We start from the raw sequence: 12,891 nt of genomic DNA on the forward strand, positions 1-12,891 counted from the left end.
TACAATGCTGACTACATAGAAGGAACTTAACTATAGAACTACATGCACTACTCTAACTATATAGTTCTATATAGTTAGTGTACAGATCTTTCTGACACCTCCCCATAGTATAGTTATATTCTTACATCCTAATACATGAAAAATAATAAACATTCAAACACTTTTTTTAACTACTATAGTAGCTAATGATAGAGGCTATTCTGTCATATTAATGCATTAGTTGAATGCTAGTTATAAGACTAATATTGTACATTAAGTATTGTAACTACTAATGCACTAGCCTTTAATTTAACTATGATTTAACTTTTCATTTGTTAAGACAGAATATAATTATAGTTGACCACTAACAAACCACTAACCACTAACCTCTATTTAATCAACAAACCCTCTAACATCTGACATCTAACATTTGACATCTAATATCTAACATTTAACCTCCAACCTCTAACTAAAATTAATAGTAATCATTATGTAAATGTGTCATAAGTCATTATAATAATTGATATATAACATGTGTCTTGTGATTATAATAGTAATACATTATTCCTACAGGATCAGATGACATACTGGGCTATATTATATAGATTAATATAGATTCTCTTGAAGAGTTTGTGGGGCACAGTATGCTCATCAAAGTGCAGCAGTAAGCCTGAATGACTATTGTAGAAAGCTCCATACATAGTGAATATAAACTTGTTAATTTCTTTGATGCCTTGTAGTCAGTCATCAATACAACATTCAATCTGCATATAAGACATTGTTAACATCCTTATAAGAATGCAAAATCAGCTTACAGCCATCAGCATGAGTATGAGAGCTCTAATAGAAAAGAGATTAAAGTACTTATGGTAAATGAGACCCTCATCATTCCAATTCAAGAGAACTACATGAGGTTGATATTATCTCAAAGCAATTTAGTTTTGTAGACCCCCTTCTTTGACCACCAGTCCTATTACCTGATGTTAGCATATAGTAATGTAGATTGTCATCTACATACCTTCAAAATAAAGGCTGAATTAGCTTTCAATAACTCTATCCAATCTCCATTCTGCTGCATCACCTTCATGAAATTACTCACCTAGAAACCATAAAAAGAACTAGTCAGCAAGCACATCTTAGTTTTGAGTTCACCTCACATGTGTGACATGCAATTTAAGAGCTTCATATTATTCAAACTCAGAACATGGTATAAACAGATTGCTTACTATTCTGACTGCTAAAGATATTAGTTTGATATTAGTATCTTTAATTTTACACATCTCAAGCTAGGCTTCTTTGGCCAAATCAGTCTTGACAGTAACAGAATCTGGAAAAATGGGACTTGTATGACAATGAAACAATGAAAAATTAAGCAGGCAGTTGTTAGAATCTCTTTGGAGATACTTCCAAAATTGCTGGCCTTGATACACTAATGTGAATCATTTGCATTTTTCTTGGCCTTTGAGACTCCTAGGACATCTTTGTTTGGTATGTTAAATTATTGCTTAGTCTCTTGAGCTATTGGTGATAATTCACTAGTATTGTCCTTGTCCTTATTATTATCCTAGTTGATTGACTCAGACCTGTCATTATTACCAGCGCTCAAGGTGAGAGTGTCATCCAGAGTATGTAGTGCTATTCAATTAAATCAAACAAAAGGATATTAGGTTTGTTAGACTAAAAGTAATAAAGTAAACATGTACTCTTTTGTGTCCTGGTCAGTGCTAGTAGGCACTATGTGTGTGCTAGTGCCACTCTGGCATTCCCTTGGGAGAATTTTCCCTACACTGAACTTTAAGACACTAGTGTTTGACAGCCTTGTATCAGTGCTATGATCAGAGAACTAAATAAATTATGGTTAGTATAAGTTAAGAAAAAAAACAAAGCCTCAGACCATCATATCTTATTGTCTGTTAATATTACTATGCAGCTCTAAAGGCTTTTGCTTAAAGTTGTTGGAATAATTTTGGTAGGTGGCCTTCAGTGCCTTTTTCTTCTGCTTATCCAACTTCTGTTCCTTAACTTCTTGGTAATAAGTGATATGTTGAGATTCAAAAACTATAGAAGATCATGAGTGAGTAAAATATAATATTCTACTAGTACTTATAATGATAGGTCTCTTTTTCAGTTAGTTGATACTCTTGACCGCTTACAGTGCACACATTCAGTGGTGTTGCAGATGTTAATGAAGGAGACTTGGATTTTTGCTGCTTAAAGGTAGCCTTAGTATAAGGTATCATGGTTACTAAAGTACAAGGTGTGGTTACCATTAGCAAAATATATAAGACCATAAAACATTCAAACAACTTACAATTGCACCTTGATTAGTCAGTGATTCCAGGGCTTGTAAAGCTATATTAAATAAGAGAAATGATAAAAAAATTTGAGCATACCATCACAGTATTTTTTACTATCATGGATACCCCAAACTTTCCAAAAAAAACAATGCAAAGCTTATTTTAAATATTCACAATGCTCTAATTAATCCTCTAGCATAATACCATCACGTGCCAGTCACAAAGATGCTGCTCATAAAGATAGGAAAATCAACATCAAAATGTCAGCTATCTTATTAGCCCTCCCAAATACTCCAATATACTTACCAGTGGCTTGTAGGCCAAAGCTCAAAGAGCCTAACATAGAGCCTATATTCCTATGCCCTCTATTTTGTCAGACTCCTAGCCTCATCTTAGTTTCTCAGTTATACTTATGTAGGCTCATTTTGGAGTATTGGGAGACAGAAGTAAAGGCCTGCAAGAACACTAAAAATTACAAATATTAGAATTAGTGCCAGGCCCAGCTTCTAGCCTCTTATAAGCAAGCTTGCAAAGACTTGTCAGTGAATGCTGAGATGTAAAAGTGAAGCATCATGAGGAAGCAAAGTAGATGTAACTTTTAAAATTTCTTTTGGCTACCCATGATATTTTGAAACTAGTGTAGTGTAGTAACCAGAAGGTACAGTTATCTAATAAAAAATTATGGCACATATCAGAAATACTATGAAGTTGTACCAGGAAAATAAACTTAAATCTTATAATAAGGAGAGCCTACTAATATTGGTAAAACAATGGAGCTAGTCTTCATAATCAATGTATTCTTGTGGGTTCTTAGGAGTGCTATCTACTACATTTCATAGATCATCCTTCTAATTAATAAAATCAGCATGGATAGCTAGCTAGTCACCATAACTGATTGTATTTTTATGAGTTCTTGAGAGTGATATCTACCACTCTATGAAATGGAGTAGTCTCCACAGATATACTCTAATAGATCTACACCTTTATAAGTGCTGGTTGCTATTTTTCAAAATATCACATACCTATTAGATGAGGTTGCTAACTCTGCACATATGGTTAAGTGTCAAACTTAAAATTTGGTTGCCTTCATACATAAAGGGATAGTATGGCAGTTGTTAAGCCTTATAAAGCTCAATAATGCACTTTCAAGTATCTATACTTCAGATGATGGCTCTTTAACCTAGTGACCAAAATGATAAAATATTCATCAATATAAGGGGCTTGCTATACATAATATGTGTTGCTAATTTCACCTTTCACAATGTTACTCTAAGCTAATAATGAGGTAGTATCATTTGGACAGCAAAGACTTACATTGAGTCATATCTAAAGATATTTCATCTGCTTCTTGAACATCTTAATAATCTCAGTATATTGGATAGTTTACAGATCCGGTGCTGATTAATTTTCATAGCCAAAAAAAGAAAAGCCTCATCTGATCCTGTATCATTGTCCAATCTTGCATTGATGACTAATCTTCAGTTTAGGGAGATACTAGCCTCACTGCAGAATGAGATGATGGAGATTTAAGGAGAAAATGAGAGCATGCAAAAAACACACAAAATATATTGAAGCACTAAGAAAAGAACTAGGAAAAGTAAGACACCTGTCTTTTCAGTCACAAACACTGACAACAATCTCCACAGGTTACAATGTTAATAGTCCCTATATATCTTCATATCCTACTCAACCTTGTGTACAAAAAAGTTCTGGGACACCTTGGCTATAAGACATAGGATAATCTTTACACCTCCTACAGTCACAGTGATATCTTTGATTATCTCAAGAATAAGTGTATATCACACTGCCCATCAACCAAGTCTATACTTTTCCTATGTTTACAAAACAATGTCTGATAGGCAGGAAATTCAGTCACTTACAATGCAGAGGAGGCCAATATCAGACGTTCACTCTCAATTCAGGTGCTGCTGTCTAATGATTGAAGATGCTTGGAAAGTTTGTTTATATTTGTGTATAGTGTACCACTCTAGGCATACAATCATGGCATTTACTACTACTCCTAACTTTCCTCCTATTTACCTATCATCATGGCATCTGCATGCTCTTTTCAGTGTCAAGAGACCTATTGCCCACCTCATATCACCTTTTCTTTCAAATCTCCATGGTGTAACAGTCAATCACAAACAGTTTCCTCTCAGAAGGTGGAAAGAACAATGACAAACATAGTATACAAGCATATATTACTGTAATTGATGGTAGAAATGTAGTGGTATTCTAAACATCTGAAACACTAATACAGGCAAATTACTCAAAAAACTTGACAGAGAAGTTATGTACCTAACATGGACCTCAGATACACTTGTCACCAGCACATGGAATCTGATCAGGAAATTTAATGTTCTCACCTGGACTGAAATTGCTGTTTTGGAAATTCTATTCAAGATGGACAACCTATCAATGAGCTTGTGAATGATATTATGCTATCTCTGAATGAGCGAATCCTCAAAAGCACTACTAAGTTGAGAGCAGTGGCACAACTAGTAGTATGGAACTTCACAAACAATCACTGGTAGCCCATTAGACTAACCCTCCACCATGACAACTCCAGAGTGAGATGCATGACATTTTCCTTACAATTTAGAATTTTGATATGTTTGTAGATTATGATACTACATGAATCATGAGGTGGAAGGATGAATGCTCTAATGCTTTAATTAGCTATTTTCATTAGTGAGATAGAGTAGAATAGTACCACACAACATAGATATATCTAGTCAGTATAAATCAACTATTCTGTCACAGCCTCACAAAATAACTGGTCAGTGTATAGCAGCACACACTCTTCCATTAGTAGTTGCTCATACAGATGATTATCAAGATCAATTAAACTAGAGCTAGTGTTCTGAATGGTGTTAGGCAAGCTATAAACATTGAGTTAGCATCACAGGAGTCAGAAATATCAATACTGGCCTCATAGTCTTGTTTAAGATGCCAATGACATATTGACAGATCCTTTACAAAGCATTTGTATATACCCTTCTTTGAGCACAAGGTACAATCATGATGAGTGTGAGGTTCACCATCAATACCAGGCTCAAAATATTTTGCACTAAAAAAATGATTAATATCCTGACCTTTTTGATTGTAATTTGGCTTAACCTAATCATTAGATATACTCACAGTATTGATGTTAACTAGAAATCCATCACTATGGTGATGGAGTGAAAACTTGTAGTTGCTGACTTAGATGTCATGGTACTAGCATACTTTCCCACACTAGCTGAAGCTTTCCTCTGTACATATACAGCTATGCTCAGCCACACTTTTCTCGCACTATTTTGGCTAAAGCCTTAGGTTATCCAGGAGCATCCATCCATAATCCAACCAACCCAATAATATATTATTATTATATTTGTATATTGGATCATTTTTACATCACACTACTTTTATTTGATCATAGACCCTAACTTACATATAGATTTACATATTCTATTTGGTAACACTTCAGCTCAGCTCATATGACAGCACTTAGCAGTAGTATATATTATTCAGTAGTTTGTTTTCTTGATATTAGTTCAGTCTAGTTTCTAGTTTCCAGCAGCAACTCCTATTAGCTTACAGTTGGTAGCTATTGATAATATCAGTATCTATTTACCACTTACTTGTATTATTGTTCCACTGTAGAAACAACAATACTGAGAGGAACAAAGAAATGCTCCTGACTGTATCTAAAAAGTTGTAGGTCGTGCGTTGCCTAGTCTGTGATACTTGAGATGGCAAGTGCATTCGACCCTAAAGGGGAAGCAGGTGCAGCGGAGATCTAGAGGTACGCGCTTCAGCGAAGCGCGAGAAAGCGCAGGTGCGCGCAAAGTACGAAGGCGCGGGAACGCGTGCGCGTATTAGCGCGAAGCACGGGAAAGCGCGCGCGTGTAAGCGGAAATAAGAGAGACTAAACTTATGTGAAGATATAAGCAAGATAAAGGATGTGAGATGTGTTGTGCTAATGAATAGATTTCTACTGCGACTTTCTAAGTAGTAAGTACTAGGTAAAGTTGGGTGAAAAGTAAGGTAAATAATAGTATGTACTGCTGGCGCTTATATAGCGCGCCTAAGTGCGCTCATGCGGAGCCGAAGCGCTACCGAGTAGGTATGTAAAAATATATATGAGTGAGAAACTATGATAAAAATAAAGGTGGAACTATGCTAATAAAGGAAATGGAAATATACGCACTAGGGAGCTTGGTGGACAGTGGATGGATGCATCTGGATGGCTGGCGCTATAGGGCGCGCAAGCGCGGGAACGCGCGCGTGCGTATACATCGTGAAGCGCGGGAATGGTGCGCGCATGGCGCGCGTTGCGCGGGAAAGCTGCGCGTCATATAGGAATCACTGTGGATGGTACACAGAGTGATGCTGCGAGTTGGTGCTGTATACTCCCTAGTGTAAAGCGCCATATCACACTATGAGATGCACGAGTCTCTACACCACTCTATATCTATTTCTATTGATTTTCATCTCTATTATCATCCAAACCACTCATACTGCAGCCACTTCACAGTCACACTTTTCCTATGCCTTCAGCTTTTGGTCACAGCTTTTTCTCATATGCATGCATTAACTGTTTTCCTGCACTTTGTGCACTTTGTCTTAGTCAAATGGCATCTCCTGTGCTAATTTCTAAACTTTTGCTATAGTTAATACTAGAATGGACTAAGAGACTCATATATATACATTGATCTATCTTTAGAATATCAAACCTAGGACTGAGCTCTGGGTATAGACCTATAGAGGTTCCAGGCCTAGCCCTCAGCTGTTAAGAATGTGCTCAAGAATAGAATCCAAAGGGCTTGGCTTCAGCTTGTGTGCTGTGCCTCTTACCCAAGTACATGTCCTTAACTTCTGAAGGCTAATGGACAATATCCAGAGTCCAACGTCCAATGTATAGGAATTGTAGCAGACATTCAGGAACAAGTGATAAGACTAATTTGGACGAAGTCCAAACTAAAAAGGAAATAGTGGAGGACTACCAGAGGTAGAGGCAGAGGTGATAAGTTGATAGGAGTCAGTCCTAAGACTATCAGAGGATGACAAGAGAAGAGACTCAAGTCAGATGGAGAAGGAAATAAGCAGAGTCTAAGATAATATTTGAACTGAGGAAGTACAGAGAATTTACAGGGTTTATATACTACTAAGGACATAATGGAGAATCAGTCAGTGCAGTGCAAGGCTATATAAGGCTATGGACAGAGCATATGGAAAGCCTAACACTAGTGTATTGAAACTCAATTAAATAAAAACAGTGTAAAGAGCTGATTCCTAGTGGGCTATACAAAAGGTGTTACCTTAAGACTTAATATGTGAGTGAGATGTTCATCCCAAAGAGACTGCCTGTAGAAATATCTTATTAAGATTGAAGGTAAGAGAAGGAAAGGATACCTCAAGTACATTCAGGGTTCCAGATAATTGTCTAAAGTATCCAAAGTGTTGGTCTGATGTGTCTGGGCAAGGTCTGACATTGAGAAATGAGGGTCCAAGGTTGCACAAAGCTTCTGGCGAGCTTCCAGTGAAACAATAAGATTTTTGGTGAGAATATGGTGGTTTGTCGAAGTATAGAACTTGTGTAATATAACTAGGTAAAGTCTGTTGAAAGACTTAATAAAATCAATAGGCAAAAGTGGCAGTGGTCAGGCCAAACAATCGTTCCAAATGAATAATAGATTGATTGTGTGAAGTACTAATATCTGAAAGTGACTCTACTAACTATGACTCATAGCAAGGAAAGTGAAGTGAGTTGCAAGTAACTAGTGAGCCAGATTATATCCTACTGCATGAAGGTCTGGAATCTATGTAGGTGAAAAGCCATCTGAAATCTAATAAGACTCAGGGCCAGTCGCTATGAAGATATACATGTAATAATGCATGAGGTGCATATCCATATGTATTAGCAAGGTTTTCTGATGTATGTGCCCCTAAACATAATCAATAACTGATAACCAAGTGAAAAACACACCAGGAAAGGACAGGACATGATATGGAGGACTAGAAGAGCTAAATTGGCCTCGGAAGTAGACAGACAACCTTCAGATGACTCAGACAAGCATGCGGAACTTTTGGAAAACCGGAAGAATATCAAGGAATGTAATATGTGAATTTGGTGAAATACGTATCCAGCGCCGACCCAAGTGTTACAATAGAAATGAAGAAAGTACAGAAATTAAGTACAGGCAGTTATAGGTATAACCAGATGACCAGAAACAGAGGCTAACTGAAAAGGGACATACAAAAGGGAAAAGACATAGAAGATAGAAGCTGGCTGGATCTAGAAGTCCAGAAATGATTGTGTGATAGGTCCAGGTTTGAAATGCAGAATATGACATCAGCCTTCATTAGCCCACTTATAGAGCTAGGCTTCCATAGGGCCAGGTTGCCTGTGGGCTTAAGCCCTAGCTCTCTCTATTACTACTTATTCAATCATTGTGGTGTAGTATATGCCACTATCTATCTTTTCTGTTCCTACTTTATTCCTTTACATTTTAGAGTCTTTCTGTCTTTGTTCATATCTCATTGATACTGCCAGTTTGTATTTCTCTCTTTGTATCTGCTTTAATAATAATAGAACTCAAAACTTAGCTAACTACATTTCATGCTCTCAGTTAGAAGCTTCAAACTTTTAGCCAAATGCTTTTGATATGGCTCAATTCAAAGTCAGGCAGCCACTATAAGGCAGAGTTTCAATTCCAATATCTCTCCTTCATCAATGTGATTGCCAGTCTGCATGACTTTGGGTTAATGCTCAATTGTGCTCAAAATCTATAGATACTTAACTACCTCCCTTGAAGGATTGTCCAAGCTTCCTTCTGAATCTTCCAACCCTAGGATAGTGATCCAGTGGCAAAGTGAAAATGCCCAAACTAATGTCCTAGTAAATCATCTATCAACTCATCCTACTGACTGCAAGATACTCTTCTATTCCAATGGAAAGAAGATAATGGCCTCTTAGGCTCAGACAAAGGTCAGATTTATAGCTTTATTACCTAGCTTATTTTTGAGGGCCACCCTAAGTATAGTGATGCATATGAACAGAATCAAAAGAAATTCTGCAATATAGTCTCCAACCACACTACAAAGTAAGTTCTCTTATTCTCTCATTCTTACATACATCAAGTTTCTTAAGTATTAGAACAAAATACAAGAAACTCAAGGCAAAATTCAGTGATACTAATGCTGATGTGGTGCTGCTAGGTGACATAACTACAAAAAATTATTAGGTGAGTCCTCTATCACTTGCTTTTGATTCTTTACTAATTACTTCCTATAGATGTAGTTCTTATTGAGCTCCTATGATATATGAAGCTTGATTAAATCTGGCATTCCAATCTGTCCATGGCCACCAAGATTCACTCATTCAAGTCAGGGGTCAATCATGCAGGTGTCTTAGATTTACTTATTTAACCATATGACAGAACTAGTCCTGCCATGGATTTTGATGCTAGTGCTCAATGATCTTCTGTACATACTCATAATGCTTAGTCCTTCTCCAAATCCCAGCCCTATAATATATATACCTTCCATAGTACATTTCCTGTCATGACTACATATTCCACTAGCACTATATTATCCACCTAGAGCCTATTTTGTTATGGATTTGCACAGTGATTTTGCAATTAATCTATAACTATGTCCAGCTGCTCCTACTCCCACCCTTATCTTACTTTTACATAATCTGCCTCAGACACACCTTTCTGGCCTTTGTAACTCCCCTGGTGTTGAGATCCATAACAACTTTGCCCTCCAACATGATAACAGTCATTTGGAGAGTGGTCCATTAGACTTCTGTCTTAGAAATACTTTAAACTATCTTGATGGTGATGAGATAATATATGATGATACCAGTACTACCAATAACCCTCCCCAAGTTGCAGGAGCCAAATGACAATTTGCTGTGTCACCCTTTCTTCCTCCTAAGGCCCTACAATCACAATTATTTCAAATCCTCACCAAGTCTCTAGCATATTTATATGTCAACCACTTTGCATTTGGTGTGCAGAGGCTATCAAGCTGTGAGAGGCAATGTAGAAATAAGAATTCAGATGGTGGTATACTGAACTATGTGTTGGGTCTTGCTTGCCTAAGCTGCTATGCTTGTAGTGACAAGTGTATTCAACCCTAAAGGGGAAGCAAGTGCAACAGGGATCTAGAGATTGGTGTGGAGGGTGCTGTTTATCAGCCAACATAAAGTGTGGGAAAGCACATGAAGCCCGAGTGTGAGAATGAAGCACTTAGGGCGGCTGATGCACAGGAAGGTAGCACTTAGGCAGTGTAAAGCATGGGAAAAGTGCAAGGTGGGTTTATAAGAAGATATTCGTAATAGACGTTAAGGATATTCTTATTGCCAATAGCTACTAACTATAGTATGTGACAGATGAGATAGTGAGGTGCAGGGAGCTTCTATATGATTTGATGATGTAAATTATGAACTATAGGCACTTATATATGTCTAAAAATGTGCCCCTGAAGTGGAGCTGAAGCGAGTAGGTAGAATATGTAATCAGGGTCCATGATATGAGAATTGAGCAATCATTAAAATATAATATGGTCTGATATGAAGAAAATAATATGAACATATACCAGTGAGGTTAGTTTGGACAATAGATGGATGTGCAACATAGGGCACTTTGAGCACAGGAAAGTGCACCTAGCACGCGCGTGAGAATCCAGCGCTTGAGGTGGCCTATGTGCAGGAAGGTAGTGCACACTTGGCACAGGAGAGTTTTACTTCACATAGGGAATAATTGGAAAGGTATTGGCATAAGTTGTGCATCAAACTGTACTTTGAGACAGGTCGCATATATAGCCTCTGCAAGGCCACAGAGATATCAGTCTCTACACCAGACATCAAAAAACTCAGATCCGAGAAAACATGGATTAACTCACCAGAACATTGCTCTCTGCATTTGTCCACAGACAAGTCTGGCCCTTGGCAGTACAATGCATGCAGGATCCATCCTTTTCAGCAGTAATAGTATGAGACTTCTCATCCGTGAGGAGAATCCATAATAACCATCCAAAACTCACCATTTCTGCTACTATTTCCCTATACCTTTTCCATTCCACTTCCATCTGGATTTTGGCCTACTGAATCTTCCTCAGATCCTCCTGATATTTCCGCTCCTCCTCACACTTCCACTCCTCCTCCTAATGCTTCCAAGTCTCTTCCTCCTCCATCCAAGCCGCAGCTTCCACATCCGCCAGCTGTTGTTGAAGCTCCAGCAATTTCTGCTTAGCAGTCTTCTGAGATCTGGAGGTGTTGCCAGACATTTTCAATAGAGCATTATAGAGAGTAGAAATGGGAAAGGAAGAATTACACACTAGAGAGCTTGGTGGACAGTGGATGGATGCATCTGGATGGCTGGCACTATAGGGCATTCAAGCATGGGAAAGCATGCGTGCATATACATTGCGAAATGCGGGAAGAGTGTGCGCATGGCGTGTGTTGCATAGGAAAGCTGTGCCTCATATAGGAATAGCTGCAGATAGCACACAGAGTGGTGCTACAAGTTTGTACCATGTACTCCCTAGTGAAAGCTGCCATATCACACCATGAGAGGCATAAGTCTCTACAACAAACTGAAAAAGATACTGATGGTGTGTCGTGACAACAACAACAATCATATGAGCACATCGACTCCACATGTCACAACTGTACTGTGACAATATATTGAGACTCTGGTGTTTATAGAAAAGCACATGGCACAGCTTGACCACTTAGATGCTGAAATGCAGAAGAAATACGAAGACAGGTTCCCAGACAACATCCCACATATTGACCAACTTCCTACTGAAGTTTTGCACCGTATCCGCCAGAAAGACCTGGATAAGATAATTCATTGTCACTGCTACAAAACACCTCGTAAGTATAGAGAGGCATGGGAACAACTACTGGATCAACATGTTGCAGCTGGATGCCTACACCTATTGTCAAGTGAATTTGTATCACCCGCCTTTCTCATTCCAAAAAGGACCTAACAGCTTTACCCAGATGGGTAAATGATTACTGGGCACTCAATGCTAACACAATACCAGATAACCACCCGCTGCTGTAGGTGGATGAAATCCTGTGCAATTGTGCCAAAGGAAAAATTTTCGGGAAAATAGACATGACTAACTCTTTTTTTCAAACGAGAGTGCATCCTGACGACATAAAGTACACCGCCATTGACACTCCGAAGGGTCTCCACAAGTGGACAGTTATGCCACAGGGTGGAAGAAACGCTCCCACAACACATCAAAGAAGGATGTTCATGGCACTGCGACCCCTCATCTGCAAAATATGCCACACATACTTAGACGATATCATGATTTGGTCTCAAAACATCGCTGAACATGTCAAAAACATTGGACTCATACTCGACACACTCCATAAAGCCTGCCTTTTCTGCTCACCCAAGAAAACTGCCCTGTTCTGCAACAAGGTAGACTTCCTCGGCCACCACATATCTGCCAACAGTATCAAAGTGGACACTTTGAAAGCCAAATGAATCCTGGACTGGCCAGTTCTGAAATCGGCAAGCAATATTTGGTCTTACTTAGGTCTTGTCCACTACCTCGAGCAATTCCTGCCTAAACTCGCAGACCACACCTGTATACTGACGCC

The sequence above is a fragment of the Suillus fuscotomentosus genome (genome assembly GCF_016647785.1).
Source record: "Suillus fuscotomentosus strain FC203 chromosome Unknown F5891scaffold_184, whole genome shotgun sequence".
NCBI lineage: Eukaryota > Fungi > Basidiomycota > Agaricomycetes > Boletales > Suillaceae > Suillus > Suillus fuscotomentosus.